The sequence below is a fragment of the Falco punctatus genome, assembly GCF_963210335.1.
Source record: "Falco punctatus genome assembly, chromosome: 7".
Lineage (NCBI taxonomy): Eukaryota > Metazoa > Chordata > Aves > Falconiformes > Falconidae > Falco > Falco punctatus.
In genome coordinates, this window is record NC_137587.1 from 54,281,597 (window position 1) to 54,298,717 (window position 17,121).

General features: G+C 37.4%; 1 protein-coding gene across 1 annotated transcript in view; it reads right to left on the reverse strand.

The window, feature by feature from the left end:
• The window catches only part of LIPC (lipase C, hepatic type), a 105,565-nt gene that overhangs the window by 33,320 nt on the left and 55,124 nt on the right, over window positions 1–17,121 (reverse strand).

Sequence of the window (17,121 nt, forward strand, 5' to 3'; positions counted from 1 at the left end):
TTCTCTCTGATCAAATTTTTAGAGTGTCTCTATTTTGGTCTGTTATGTCTGTTCCTTGGTCCTAGGTGTTTGGGCTTTGACAACAGGATGTGGGATTGAAGGAAATTTTAACATTCACTTTCAGTTGGATTGTTTTTTCTTTACGTATTTGTTGTTTATCAGTTGCAGAATGACATGAACCAAACTGTGAAGAATGAAGTTGCTCTTCATATTTTCAGTGTATAGAAATCGATAAACAAAATCACTATGTTCCAAAGTGAATTATACTACGATTGTTATGTATTTGTTTTCTAAGACACCTGAAAGCACACACGATTTTTTCAGTTAATATGTCTTAATTATAGATTGCTAAAACCTATTGTGAAACAATTGGGGAAATGAATAAATGCATGAACTACAAGCATTATTTGAAAGTTTGGAATTCCAGATCCAAAAAGTGAATTTGCACTAAGTGGGAGTTGTCAGTAGAACAAACTGAAACCCAGGGACAGACAGACAAAGGGTTCTGCAGGGCTAGAATAACCCAGGGATGCTTATGTTGGCCATGATGGTTTTGGTCTGTGAACAGAGAGTTTCAGTCTCCCCATCAGTCAAAGCCTTTCTGTGAACAACATGTTCCCGATGATAAAAACTATACCTTGAGATTATTTTTTTCCCCATGACATTGTTTTTCTACTCAGGTTGGGGTTTTATTTTGTAACTATTTTCTATGTTGGAAGTGCAAACTATCTTAATTCATCAGCTGCTCTTGCATAATCTCTCTAGATGCCTTCTAGCTTCACAAGTGTACGAATACATACATGAATGTATGAGAACAGTAAATCGTTCTCTGGAGTTTTGTTGATCTTTGTGATAACTCGTTGGGGAGAAGTTTATGCTAAATTAACTGAACCATGAATGAAGTGTTGAAATTCTTCATGTTATTAGATTTGTTGGTGGATGGTTAATGAAACAGCCTTGTGTTCTGTCACCAGGAGCTGCTCAACAGAATCCAACAGGGCAGCACAGTGAAAGTGTGCTGAAGCCAAGTCTGCTTTGCAAAGCAAACTGGATCTGCTTTAGTAGAGAAAATTCAACAGACATGGACAATATTCAAGTTGACTACAAATTTGTGGGGTTTACAAGTTGGAAGTGTGAAATCATTCCAAAAGGAGTGTCCATTTTGCTAATTGGGGTCTTATTCTCCAAGAGTAGAAATGTAGGGATTTTGATTGTGATATATGCTGGGATTAGAACAGAAAAATCCTCCGTAAACTTAAAAGTAAGGATGGGATCATTAAGCAATGATAATGGTATATTAAATCTGACAGCCTGGAAAGCACAAACAAAGAATCAAGAGTTCAATTGCCAGTTGGTTAAAAGGAAGTTGTTCAGAGTTGATCACGCAACAGCAAGGCTAACAAAAGGCCTGCAGATTTCCTTTTGAAATCACTGGGAGCTGGGAGTACTTAGTACCCTTCATGGGTGCTGACCAGTTTGTGGACTTTCACTTCAAGAGTTTTCTCTGCTGTTGTAGTGCTTGGTGCACCAGAAACATTGGTGCACCAGAAACATTAGTCCACTTAACAGCTTTTTTTGCTGATCAGTGTCAGAGCTTCTGAGCTTCTGACTTCTATACTGTTGTCAGATTTTAGACTTCCTAGGTTTTTTCATGCCCAGAAAGTGTTTGGACTGCACAAGATGTGTATATACAGTATTACTGAATTACAACTGCTTTGGTGAAGAGATGACAGTTACTGGACCTCAGTGCATGGATGCTTTCCTGCAAGATTCTCAGGAGAAGTTCATAGCAGGCTTGTCCCTTCTATGCTAAAGGTTGAATTTGGTCATGTCAAATTTGGCTCCCTAATAAGTAGGCTGTTTTGCCAAGTTTCCAAGTAGTCTGGTTGTAGCTTAGAAGAAAGAAGACAGGTAGACAAGTGATAGTAGTTTTCAAATGTCGGTAAATGAGCATCTGGATAGAGTTAGCACACAGAGCCTTGAGAAAGGACATCTTAGGAGATGTCATCACTAAAAGCACTGTATGCTGACCATCTCTGAATCTGGATACTTTGCACATAATTAATTAATAATACTTCTTGGGAACTAAGCAGCAGGGTGTGCTTTGTGGGTAAGGTATTAATTGATCAGTGAAGTAATTTCATTTCCCTGTCTGTCACAGACGTGCACAGTAGCTTCTTCAAAGTCAAGGTTAACCTCTCTGTAGCCTCTGCATTGCCTTCTGCCACTTCAGTGTGACAAAATAGTCACCTTTGGGAACAGCTCAGTTAACGTGAATGTGAAGTTCTGGTAGTGTCAATAGCTACTTACCCAGTTTAATTGATATGGTGGCAAGGAATAAATTGGCTGGCAAACGACATAGGCTTATAGAAGATTTTTGGCTTTGAAGAAAAAGCAATTGTTTTTGAGACTTTAGACACAAGCTTTCTTTCTCATATTAATAATGTCCAAATTTGGTAGTCTTCAGTGCTTCTGAGTGATTCCATCAATTTGTTTTTCTTATACAGAAATAGTAACCAACCCATCAACCAGTAGAACATGTTAGCTAACTGGTAAAAAGCCAGGAGCAGTATCACTGATGAAATCACCGATAGCCTTGTGCAACTGTTTCATGGTGGTTTAGGAAGAAAGGAATATGGAAAGGAAAGATATTATTTTAATTTAAAATACTGTGAACGATGTAAAACAAACAGATGTGTTTATGCTGTATTGTTCTTTCTAAGTGAAAATTATTAGATTGAGCCTATCTACATTCTACTTGTGTTTTAGAATATTCGTTTAACAAGTCTTTTTGGATTCATACAAATAATACACGTAATGTACACATTAGTTCAGCAGAGTAATTTCCCTGAATGTAATAACTCTGAGAGTTGTTATTTGCATTCTAGTCGTACTCAGAGGCTTATTCAGGATAGGAGCCCCATTGTGACAAATGCTACCAACTGTCCAAGAACATTAGGGGAACAGGGTTTTATTCCCCTGAGAACCATATTGATTTAGCAGAATTTTTCATGAGCTTGGCTCATGTCTTTTTCACATCCTTAAGCCTCACTTCTGGGGTATTTAGGTGTGTGTCCCTGTAAATCACTTTTATATGGCCTTAAGATAATCTTACGTGTTTAGGTGGCACATTTGAGCTAATTTTAAAAAAGGCGCAAGACTGGATGTACCAAAAAACAATGGGAGGAGGCATATGTCACTGAATGGAGGCATTCAGAGTTAGAAATCATTGCTCCTGGAGCTACTGGGTGGTGGTGTTGGCACTAATGTTTTTCAGCTGGTGAGGATCTCTGCCTGGGGTTTGCTGGGCCGGGGTGGTGTGCTGCCTGTTGTAGAGTGTTGTGATGCCGGCTTGGTGCCAGGATGTGCACTGTCATACTTTGTAGGGAAGTAAGACTCATCAAGATTTTACTGAGATGTATACAGTATTGGTGAAGGTGGAACCTCCTTCTCCCAAGTCAAGGCCCAGGCCTGGTCTTAGAGGTTGTACATCTATGGAGGTAGTAACAGGGAACTCAGATGTCCAACTCCCCCATTCCTGAGCAGTGTACACATGGCTTTTGCACTTATCTGAATCAGGTCACTCAGCCAACGTGAAAATTCACTTTTCTTTCTACTGGGTTTGCTTGCTTAGCAAGCTAAAAGAATCTTGCAGAAATCAGATAAGTCAGCATAAGGAGTAATAAAGAAAGGACATCACAGAACTGATCAGGCAAGTGCTCCCAAAAACTCCAAATGTGAAAATCAAAGTAGAGACAGGATACATCTAAAGACTTAAGGAAAAAGTTTGTCACCCAGATCTTTCTACAATCACTGCTTTTATATTTAATTTGCTCAAGATTATTCTGTGAAAAATATTGACATAGCCTGCTCAAATCTACCATTATTTTTCTATTAGCATAAGAAAAAGTATCTTTGAAAGTGCCTGGAAACATGATTTTATAATCTCTGTGTTCATTTGACTAGCACAAAGTATTTAGGCTCAGAAATTAAGAATTCTCCAAATAGTTACAGACCAATTGGATTTGGGCAACAATGTGAAACTTCATGGAAGTGGCTGAGGAAATCTAATGAGACTCTCAGAGGACAGCTGGAAGCACATTCCTCTTTAATGCTTGAGAGGGGACACAGCAGAGCCAAGAAGTCTCATGAATGCAATATGGGGGAAAGGAACAGTTTGTTATCAATCCAGAAATTGCCATCTCTTACGTTCACAAGCCCAGAAGAGAGATCAGTGGCTCAGCTGAATGGCCAGATAGCCATTTTTGCTGCTTGGTGAACAGCTGCCATTGCTGAACATGGCAAGCCTACAAAAAGCACTAGAACAATGTCAGAATGACAGATTTTTCCAGCCCGTCTGTGCAAAGTATAGATGTGACAAGTAAAGGTATCAGAAGATGCATAATCATAATTATCCTGTAACCATTTATGAGAACAGTTGTGCGAGTAAAATCCTAGTGGCCATCCTTTTGGCACTCTTGCCCAGGTAGCTGCATTAAGGCACGCAGCTGCAAGGTGGAGGATGAACCATGGGCTTGATCCTGTAATGCTGTGGGCAGGGGCAGTCGGCTGGGTATGGCAACAGCTGGGTGCTGCTTGCAGATCAGTCTTGTGAATCCAGTTCTCAGTGAATGTGAGGAGACAACAGTGTCTGGGGAAAAGGAAAGCTGAGTGTGCAAATATGGAGATTACCTTTCTGCACAGAATTGGATTTCTGCCTAGGAATTAAATACTGCATTGTCCTTTTAACTACTTTGGTTTGTCAAAAGCTGTTTTCCCATATTGTGCATAGGTGGTGCATGTAACACTTTAACTCATAGTTCTGACTTTGCTTGGCATGTTTTATCTAGAATCTGTCACATTTCATAGGGCAAAGAAGGTGGTACTGCTATTCATGTGTAAAGAATTAAAGGCCCCAAATGTAAGGAGATCTTGTATAAAACAGTAGTTAAAAGTCCTTCCAGAAACCTTCTTTTTTTTGCTATACATAAATTCACTTTGCAGTTGAAAACCATATTTTTTTCTTTCTCTTTTTTAACTTCCGTAACAATAGACACAAAGTTATTTGGATGCAGAGTTTCCTTTATATGTAAGAACCTGAACGTGCTTCAGAGTGTGTAACTATGCTGCAGAAAACCAGCACTTTAACACTCACTACAAAGGAGCGTATTACAGCAGTGAAGTACCAGCAAAGAGGTTACCACCTCCAGCTTTGTCACCTCCCACCAGCCAGAGATTACCAGCAATTGTTGCCAACGCTCTAATGTGGGATCATTGCCTGTTTGCTGCAAGGAAGATGAGTTAGGCTACCTCAGATAACCAATTTTTACCGTTTAAACTAGCCTGATTTATATTGCTTGAAACAAATCTTGGCATGCTTACGTGAACTGATCTGCTGCGTAAGCTGGATAAAAGTGGTAGCTTTCAGAAAACAAGGAAAGCTGGGGCAGTGCTACTAGCAGTTACCCGTGACTAGGAAAAGGATGTTTGTTCACAGCCTGACGTACGCGTATACAATGATTCCTGAAGACTGCCTATCTGAATTTTTCTTGATTCCTTAGGATTTCAAAATGGAGGTCAGGTCTTTTGGCTTGTGTGTGGTGCTCACTTAGTCCTACTGTGTGGATATTATAATCTTTTCACTGTAGTGTAAAGATAGAGAAATTAGCTATAAATAGACAGAACCTGTGCATGCAATTGTCATCTTTTCAGCAAACAGTAATATTAGTTCGTCAAATTTCAGCAGCCAGAAATAATGTCAGATTGTTCCCTTTTATTTAACTACAGAAAGCTCTATAATGATCCCAACACCCTCTTTTGTCTCTGTAAACCATCATTTGGTTCATCTCTAGGGACCAACCTCATAGCATAGTCAAAAGGTTACACAGATAAACAGAATTATTTGCCTCTGCATGTCATGGCAGGAACACCAAGTAGGTGAATTTATTCACTTCGTTATTTAGCACTACATTAGAGTTCAGCCTAGAATCCTCAGAGCTAAAGTTTTACATAAAGAAAGTTATAATATATTGTAGTTTATGTGGCTAAGTCACAGAAGGTGATGATATAATATATACTGCAGTTGGTTTCAGTGTCTCCTTTCTCCAATTCAATGCATAATTTCCTTTTCCTTCTGGTCCATGTCTTCAGAGCTATGATAACATCCAGTAAGCATTCCTATCAGTTTCCTCATTTAGAAAAAAACCACACTGTGTTTAATATTTACTTTAGGAAATATTATAGCCTCTTATTGTATTGTGCTGTTTTATATGGACTGAGCAAATCCACATGCCCAAATATGCAGTTTGAATCTTCCCTGTCATATACCAAAGCAACCGAACATAGCACAGTGACGTGTTTTACCTAAAAAGATGCTGTGCATACCACTGCACATAAGATGTTCATCTGGTCATTGGAGCAAGTTCTGGAGCTGAGGATTCTCCAGTCTCCCTGAATGTCTCCACATACTGACAGTCAAAAAAAAAAAAAAAAAAAAAAAAAAAAAACCAACCAGAAAAAAACACAAAAACACACACACAAAACCCAAAACAAACAAACAAAAAATAACAAACAAACCTCCCCAACAGCATCACTTCTGCTAGCTTGGTCAAAATTTTGTGTGATGAGAAGTGATCTCAGAGCGGAGACTGCTTTTTAGGCTGGAATAATGTGAATGTTTCAGTGCCAGCTGCCAGCACTGACTTTGTCCACTGCAGAGTCAGCTTCAGCCAAGTTTGTTCTCATTCGTGTGTGCATCTTGGCTGAAGAATGACATTTCTGATCTGGGAAAACATAGAAAATAAGCTGAGCATCACCAGCCTATTAATGCAACCCAAATTTCCTCACAGCTGGTGGTAGACCAGTGAATACTGCTGAATGAATCCCACAGCACTGTGACAAGGGGGCACCTACCTATTCACCATGCAGTTCTCAGGTTTTCCTTGGAGACCTCCATTGAAAAACACATCTTCAGGAAGAACCCAGTCTATTCCAAGAGTGTGACAGTTGTCTTGGGTTTATCAAAGGCTCATAAATTTAATGAAATCAGCATGGACACTTGGATGCATAATTTTTAGCTAAGGAGATCTGCAAAGACTGTATTCTGCCCTTTACTGACAGGGAATAATGATAACAGAAACATTTATTTTCATATTAATGGAAAATTACAGTCATTCACTGTTCTAGTGATTTTTGTATTGCCATGAGGAGAGGAATAGGTATCAAGTGCATTCATACTGATATCTGGGACAGTGTGGGAATTAATGATGTAGTAACAGAGAAGTAAAGGTCTAGGCGTCCACGTTCCCTAGCTCAGCACATCGGACTCTTCTCTCTGCTGCTGGGGTTTTTTTGCTGTCTACAGTACACATCATAAATCTCAGTTGTAATAACGATTTTTTTTATACTCGCTAATGAGAGAAGAAATGGAAACAGAATGTTTTTTAGCCATGGAGTTATAGGTGCTCTTTTGTTTTCTTTAAAAGCTGATGTAATGGGCTTGATTTAACAAGTTCTAGAATTAATAGAAAAACTGTTATTCGAGACTGGTAAAATGCTATTTAAAAAAAAAAGGGAAAAGAATTTGCTAGCAATAGTTTTTGTGCTGCATGACCAGACCCTTGAAAAACTTATTGTTCTATGTACAGAGTTTAGGAGAAATAAAAGATATATTTGAACCTATTTCATCACAGAAATAGTTCTTACAAGACTGAAACTATTGAGCAATAGATTTGGAGGATTCTAGGGGGAAGTCTTGGTTGATGAGTCATTTTGTATTAAACGAGCAGGTGAGTTGGCCCTGGTTCACAGCAAATTTGAGATCTAGGTTTTGAAGGTTACTGCTGTATTCTCTTTTTTCCAAGTAACTTGCCTGCTCAGTTTTAATTAAACACATTCTTACAAAAGTTCTCAGTGAAGGTGTTTACAAGGAAGAATTATTCAGTGGCATGTCATGACTCTGGTTTTGGAAATTAAACATAAAAAAAAAAACCCAAACCCAAAGAAAGACCATCACTACCACCCTCCCAACTTTTTGGTAATAGAGTATTCTGACAGCTACAGCCGTAGTGAACTGGCAGAAGCTGAGTGTCGTGTGTACTCTTAATGATTTTGATAGAATAAGAATGTGAAAAGAACAAGGAAAGTGAGCCTGCCTTAAACAGTAGGGACATATAATTATCTAGATAGACACCTAGATAGTAACTCTCACTGTTGATGACATTTGGTAATGAGAGCTGTTACTTCCAACCAAGAAGTTCAGGTTAATAAAAAGCTATGAATTGATTTGCCTTGACATAATTAAGAAATGTAAATTTTCCAAGAAATGATGAAATGAATGCAGTCATTGTACAGTAGGTTCTATTATTTTCATCTGGTTTTAGAAATATGAATTTTCTATGAATTTTATACAAGTATTTCTTAATGGGATTTGCGAAGTTACATTATTTTCCTGTGTATGAATATATACTGACTGTATTTCTGCTCCAAAATGTTGGAATGTACTAAACAAGCCATTTCTGTAAAGTCTTAGTGATGTAAGTGACTTTATCTTAACCTAAAGAAAGAAATAAAGAAAAAAATCATCACTTCCATCAACAATTTTGAGTGTGACAAGCCAGTGGAAAGTGACAGAAGGTGGTTTAAGACAATTTAATTATAGGGGGGAAAAACCAAATGCTCAACTTACACTGAGCTAATTGAAGAAAAGAAAGCCAAAGAAAACTTCAAAGAAAAAAAAATACAAACACACCACGTATACACTCCTCCTGCCCCCAGTTTTAGTTCAGTGCTATGATTGTTGTCTTGTGTATTTTGAGTGTTCCTAGTGCAATCTGGACAACACAGACAATATAAGAATTTGTAATCAAACTGAATATGGAGAACACGCTGGCTGCTGTCATTCACAGCAATGGGCAACTACCTCTGTTCTATACTTTACAGGTATTGTCTGTTAATCCGATTATTTTTGAACTGTGTCTGATATTGTAGATGGTATACTGTTGCTATTGCATGTAACAATTAAATTGACATTTCAGGCTTGGCTGCTTGGCAAGTTTTTTTTGTTTTGTGGTGGGTTTTTGGGGTTTTTTGTTTTTTGCTTTGAAATGTCTATCTGATAATAGATAGTCCGTATGCAACTGTGTTGAGTGCTGGTAGATATTGCTTGTTTCTCAGGCTCCTGTAGCTATCAGCTGGAGATATATCACACTTTTTCCATGGGGGCTGGGTCAGTTGCTAGAAATGAAAGTGAAGCTATTTGTCCTTTTTCTTTTTCATTTTGTTTTGCAGCAGTGTCATGGATTTTGTTAAGATTTATGGGAGGCTGCCTAGACTAAGCAACTGATATTGGAAGCAGCAGAAGTCACTCTCTACTCAGTTCATTTTGAATTAGAGCCATCTATTACCTCTCTACAGTAAGTTTAATAACTGCCATAATTTTCCACTACAGATTCTTATAAAAGGCATGTTATTTTTTAAGAGAAATACATTTTCTTCTACCTGGATATGAAAAATTTATTAGCAAAACCTTCCATTAACTGAAGGAAGAGTTTCCTTTATTTTGCACAAGCTCTTTCCTAATCTTTCAGGTAATTAACTATAATTATACTGCTATGTAATTATAGTGTTTAGATTCTAAATATTCTGAATTCTAACTTCACGCAGCAGCTACTGTAGCTTTTCAGTAGGTGACTGTTCTGTGGTGCAGTGCAGTCCTGAGATAGTGCTCTGTGTTGTAGCCACCTTTTGGGGCACATTTGTTGAAATGGAGAGAGAATTATTGTTTAAAATGAATGTTCATTTTGTCCTAAGCATACTTCCTTCACAATCTTTCAGCTTTATTGCTTCTTTTATTAGCAGCTTTGCAGTTTACTTAGTCCTGGACAAAGGCTTTTTTGGACTGTAGGTATGGATTTATTTTGTTTTTTATTAACAAACCTAATGCTATTACTCTTACACAAGTATAGGCTTATTTATGGGGAGAGGCTCTGCCCCACATGCATTTTGTAGCTGCCACCCTAGCTGGACAGACCTTTTCAGGACAATTAAAATAACTGGTTAACATAAGAGCTTTGCAATTGGTTATACAACCTCTGTCATAATGGTTCATTTTATAAAACCACCCTGAGAGGTGCTCACCCACCCTTGCCAGCTGAACTTTCCTAGTCTGCCAGACTGAACTGATCTGATATTTTCACATCAACATATTTTTGTGTGTATTTCCTGGTATATCAGACTGTGAGCTTCAGAATACACTGGAAGCTTCCCAGGAATCACAAGAGAGATCACAAGGGCAGGGCAACGTTTCTCATGGTGCTTCAGTACATTTGCTGTTCCAACTAAAATCAAGTGGAAAATGACAACTTTGTCCAGAATTCTTAACCTTCCAATTTAATTTTAATTGCTGTTTATCTGTTAGATTATTTTGTGTAATCTGCAGGATGGTACCTGGTGGAAATGCAGCAACTGCTGCATCTGTTTCCTTCAGGTATGCAGAATAATTCCTATGTCCCTAATATAGCTCTCCCAGCTCAGCTTTTACTGGCACATTTCAGATAATGAAATGTTATTTATCTGAAATGTATGCTTGAATTATTTATGGAAGAGAAAAAATATCATTTAAATACTTTCCTCCAATTTCTAGATAGAATTAAAATATTCTTCCTTATTATATGAGGACTGGAGAATAGAAGGACTGTAAACATGACATTAGAAAATGAATTCTAGTCCACATTCATCTCCTTTGTCACTGACACAAAGGTGAAAGAAGCTAGCCTTGTATGAGGGCAGAAGTTCTCAGCTGAGGTCTGACAGCCTATCTGTATTTCTGCTGTCCTGAAGTCCAGGTGGAAACAGAGCAGCCCATGGTTGGTTCATAGTCCTTTAAAGGGACATTACTATCTGCCGTAATGAAGAAGAGTTCCCAGGCCAGTCTGTGTTGGGTCTGGAGTGAATATGAAATGGGGAAAACAATGAAACAACCTTCACAGATTCCCCATTCTCTTTCTCCAATAGCTTATTAATAAAACATAAAAACTGTAGAAGTCATCATCTTGCTATAGTCAGTTCTGTTTTCACCATATATTCCTTTGGACAGGAACTGTGTCACAGAGTGTGTCTGCAGCACAAAATCATCCCAAAGGGCAGAGGCTGCCTAAGGCTAGGTGTGGGACAGCAGCACTCACAGCCCCAAAGAGCTTCTACTAATCCAATTAATTTATTCCTTCAGTAAAATAGCTGTTATATTCTGTTGTATGTAGTTTGGCAGTAAAACATATAAGCAAGTTTACTATAGCATTTCAGCCTAGGGTAGAAAGCTGTTTGCTGGCACTGAAGTGTCCTAAACCTTCCATGCAGCAGATGACAGTTGAGTTGGTTTTCCTCATCTTGTCCTTGGCTCTGCAAAATGTGAATGTATCAGCAAGTAAAGAGTTTGGCCAGCATGCAGGGAACGTGCCTGGACAATCCGACACAGTTACATATGTGATATATGTGGTGTAGGTGTGAAAACACAGCATTTGCATCCATTGCAGCAGCAGTCCTGGGCCGCGTCCCTTCTTCCCACGCCTACAAGGCTTTTGACTTAACTAGTGCTGTGCTTTGCCCTGTGCCACTTTGCTTCCAGATAGTTATCTTTCATAAATTAAAAGTCAGATACACGTATGATCCTTTGTGAGTTTAAATCTTGTTGCTGCTGTGTTAATTTTGGACTAGATATGCCTAGGGCATGTTTACTGAACATCACTCATCTGAACAAAAAGCTGTAGTGGTTATGCATGTGATACTTGAAGTGAGCCTTTAAGGAAGATGTTGCTGACTCATAAACCTGTCAGATAAAAGCAGTATTCAGAGAGGACGCTATAGCTGACCTGTTTGCCAACTCGAATACAAAGTTATTTCAGTAGAACTGTGCAGACTGAATGTATTTACTGAAAAGGAAGGCAGAGTATTTTATGGAGAAAGAAATACAGAGCTTTGAAGTCTGGAGATAGACAAGCTTCAAGTTACTTATGGGATGTCTGATAAAACTATTGCTCAGCAAAATAAGGAGTTTGTTTGGAGGACTCTATATTTTTCAGTTTGTCATTTAATCTAATTGTAAGTTCTACAAATTGTGAGTAAAACATATTAGTACATGGGACAACTGGACATGCATCACAGGGACTGTTAGGTCTAAGCCCAATCATCTCTGCTGTGTTTTGGAGAAAATAGTACCTTGGCCAAAGAAGCAAGAGAACTGGAATCTGAGCTGCTGGTAGGGCTGAAATGAGAGAATAAAAATCTCTTCAAACACAAAATCTTATGGACAATGCCTAAAATTTGCTTAGATGGTTGGGCCTTCCTACAAAAGCTGTGTTGCAACAGATTAATCAATGCAGACAAGCATCTAGGTATGTTTCTTCTTTTTGCTATGGAGACAAATCAGCTCCTTTATAACAGCTTCTGATGTTTCAGACAGCTGAAGATTATAACAGGATGAAATACTTCTCTGTATTTAATTATCATGTTTTTAATTTGAATTTGTCAGGAGACTGGTTGAGTAGTCTGCAAAATTGTCAGGCAAAGGAATCATCTAAAAAGAAAATGTTAGCAAGATATTCAGTCTGTATAAGATGGAGCTCACATAGTTTTAGGATGAATTGAGCTCATTATAAAATAAAGCAAAGATGAATTTGGGATATGGCCGCATTTCAAAGTTATTTTAAATAAGCCTAAATCCTAACTGTGGAGACTTTGTCTCATTCTTTCTATGGTACCAGGTGTTCTCCAGAGCGCCACAATGAAAGGGAATGACATGAGAAGAGATGTGTGATAGAAAGCAGGCATAGAGCTGGCTGCTAGCAGGAATCAAGCGGTCTCATTCACTCAACATTAATGTGCAGCTTTTTTTTTTTTTTTTTCTTTAATTAGAAGTGTCAAATGTAGTCTCCATAGAAAGAGAATTGCATACTTCAGTGGAGCTGGGTCACAGGAATCAGTTGGCTGGGTGTGTGATTCAGGCCAGGAAGGTTTTGCAATGCAAGCTGCAATGGGGGCCGTGCCTGGGGGAAGGGACGTTGTGGGAATGAGGAATAGCTGGCAAAGAGATGGATTCAGTGTAAGACCATTCAGTTTTGAGACAGCTGTGTTTTTAAGGTAATGGGAGATTTCCTCAAACAAAAATCTACTTTCAAGGAGTGTGGACATGATTCTGTATAAATATTTTTCTAGACATACCATCAAAGGAAAGAAAAAAGGTGAGAGAAAATGTACATGTTGCTACTAGAATAGAAAAAACCCACACTTTTCTGATAACAATAATTTCTAACAAAATCTCGCAGTGTTAAAAAATTGTGAAGTGTTGTAACTAATTTCTTGCCACTTGTTTTAAGTTTCATCCACCACCAGAGTACAAAATTTGTTTAGACATTGTAAATAATGTTTAAAAAAGGAACAAAATTACATAGATTTAACATAGCATGGTTTAAAATATTGAAGTCCTGCTCAGCCTAGTTGTTAATCATTATCTTAGTAGAGAAACCTTTCAAAGTTGCTTTTGAATTACTATATCTGGAAATAGAATTCTTATCTGAGTTTTATTTGTACCATTTCAATTCCTACTCTGAGACCCATTATTTACTAATTCCTCATAATTAGCAACATAAGCCTTATTCTCTAACAATCTATAAAATAATAGTCTTTTAGTTAAACAGAATCCAGCTTCAACAGAAAATTTTGTATGCTGTGTGATAGTACCTGTTTGTTGTGCCTTGTTATTTTATTTAGTCTTGCAAAATGTTGGTAACCAAAACAGAAATCTCCTGATGCTTCAGAGAAGTGTTAAGTGATTTACTGCAGTTCTGCTCTTATTGCACAATAGTACTTCTTACAGTAGACAATCTACATTGTGCCAAGAGAGGTTTAGATTGGATATTAGGAAAAATGTTTCACTGAAAGGGTGGTCAAACATTGCAACAGGGTGCCCAAGCTGGTGGTAGAATCACCAACCCTGGAGGTGTTTAAAAAATGCATAGTTCTGGTGCTCAGGGACATGGTTTAGTGATGGACTTGGCAGTCCTGGGTTAATAGTTGGACTTGATCATCTTAAAGTTCTTTTGCAACCTAAATGATCTGTAATTCTATGAGACTAACAAGATGAATAGTTGCTAGTGTAGAAGAAAAAGTAGTTAGAGCAAATAAAAAATACTATTAAAAGAAGAAATAATAGATTAAATAAAATGAGCTTCTACTGTCTTTCTCACTCACCATATCCTTTTAATACATAAACTCATACTCTCATGAAAGCTGAGTGAGACTATGGATTAAATATGAAAATCCTTGTTCTGTTTTCATTATCTGTCACAACACTGCATTTGCCTGTGTACCTAAAACTAAAATGAAAGCAGAAAGAGAACATGTCTTTTTATTAATTGGATGTTGGGGACTTCATGTTTATCGTATTTGAGGTACTTACTTTCAGTCTCAAGTGATACATTTTATAAAATTTATTTTTTAAATCCAGCAAAGAATAAAACAAAGTAAAACCAAAAAAGGACATACATCACACTGATTGCTTTCAAATTTCTGTGTTGGCATTCCACTTTCTATTGCTTTCATTCACATTTTGCTACCATATTGCAAGCAGCACTGACAGCCAGCCTTTGCTGTAATAAAGAAGAAGTATTTTTATTGAAGTTCTATTTAAGAACATGCATATTTTATCTAAGTGCTTCATAATGCAAGAAACTTTTCAGAGACTTGCATAATTTCTATTATTTAAGAACTTGGTTAGGATATAAAGAGTGTAGCCTGATTCCAGGAGCTTAATCTTCATGTACTGGTGTGTACAGGAATTGCCTTTCTGCTTTCTGACTTACTGGTAGGGACGGACTGGAGACTATGAAAAATGCCTATATTTTTACAGAAAGTATATTTAAACCTGTTGAACAAGTCTATTTTTGTCTCCTTCCTCTGGCTGGATTATATCTTTTCCAGGAACAAACTTGATAGAAATGAGTAAGTCACCTAAGTTTGGATTGTGTGATTCTTATGGAATGGAGTAAACTGCCAGTAATCATTGGGTTTAAACAGATCAAGGGAACCTGGGTAAGAATAGTGCTTTTAGGCTTCTATGTAGTATTTCATCTGCTGCTCTTGGAACCGTCTTGTCCTAACTGTAGAAAAATACCTTGTTAAGGTTGTTGATTGTCCTATTTTATCAAGCATTTTATGTTTGTATGACTTCTAATAGGTAAACTGAAAATGAATAGAGAGAACAATCATTTTTGTTTTAAAAAGTTAAGGATTTGGAGCATTTGGGTTTAGTGATAGTGGAAATGGCAAACCATTCTTGCCCTTTAGAATCCTGCTTACCATCTTTCTCCATGATGAGTGGATAATGATCAGTGTGATATCTTTGTGTGGTGGCCTATATGTAAGTGGGACATTTTAAAGCATAATTTTAAAACATAGCTATCTTAGCATTAGTTTCCTCATTTCTTCATAGATGATAAAGAAGACATGATGGTTAGATAGCTGGACATTATAGATTTAGTGTGAAAAGCAAAGTCTGAAATTCTGTAGTTGTTTGTTCCCTATGTACTTAATAATTCCCTGGATTTTCTTGCTGCCTCTACTGTGCTGACGCTCCAGGTTCACCAAGAGATGTACTGGCTGACTGGAAATGTCAGACAAATATCAGAGTATGCCAAAGCACTTTCTTATAGGGTCAGATTCCTCCTTTGTGCTAACAGCTGTTGTTGTAAAGTATATTTAATGCCTGAAACATTTGAATTTAGATATGCTAAAAAGAATGGAAAAAGTTCAGAGATATAACAGCAACATATGGCACTCTTAATGAAAGTGATTTAGAGATAATGTGAATAATCCTTAATAAGTGAAATTGTGAGTGAAACACTTATCAATGCTCATACTCACTTAGCCGAGTTTTGTTTGCTTATAAATATGCATTATACATTTGGTTATTTTCATTTAAAAGTCGTTCAGTGAACAGGGTAGTACGCATGCCTTCTAGTCTTGAGATACCAGTCATGATGTCTCATATCACATTTACAAAAATAGGGATTTTGTATGTATTTTTTTTTCAGTTATCTAATTTTGCTCAATTTTTTTTGTTGAAACACAAGTTTGAAGGCTTATATAGAGTCTCCTAAAATAAGCACCATCCTCATTCTTTGAATCTTTCCAGCTCCTATTTATTTGGTAAACAGAACGTCTAAATGCACATCCAAGGCATCCCAGGGTCCTATATACTATCAGTGCTTGTCAACCTTTACTTAACTTTGTAACCTTATGGACTTGTTAATGAGCCAACTGGCTAGAATCATCACAATTGGTTAGAAAATTTTTTTCTGTTCCTCTCTGAGAGTTTTTTACAGGTCAGCAGTGCTTGTTCCTGTAAAGATATTTGTCTTATTTCACCCATGAAGGAAAATGTTCCTGATAAATTTGACATTAATTGCTATCATAGTGTTTAAAAGGCTGGATTTTAGTTAGATGTCTAGGGAATTAGTTCCAGAATTCCCATCATCCTAATTAGTTTAACAGAATGACACAACTCAATGCACTTTCAGGCAATTACTTCACCCATCAGCTGGTGGCATGATACTAAAGAAAATAGATCATGTGAATTTTTGCATTTCTAGAAATACACCTTGTTGCTGTGCCCTGGTGTCAGGTAATGAAAACACTACAAATGTGCATTGTTGCAAGTTATGAAAGATGACAGACACTTCATTGGCAGCTGGTGTCACATCTCTATTTGTGGCACTTCCTTTTCAAAAAGTACATATTAAAAATAAAAAAGCAATGATCTTGATTCATCTCCTAATGGTACTATTACTGTGGGAATGAAGGCCAGAATTTTGATGCTATTGTATACTAATTTTAGAGGAATACATTTCTGTCTGCAGTGTAAAAAAAGAAAATAGCTTCAAGAATGGGACTAGCAGGCTAAAGATACAGATTCCATTCCTGGCACTGAATACTGTCTAATAGTACCTAGAAGCTTGGGTTTTATTGGTGTCTAAGTTAAAGTAGGGGTAATACTGATCATGCTAAAATTGTGACCAGTAAGATTACTGATGATTCGGAGTTGCGGAGTTGTTTTTTAAAGTTTTGAGT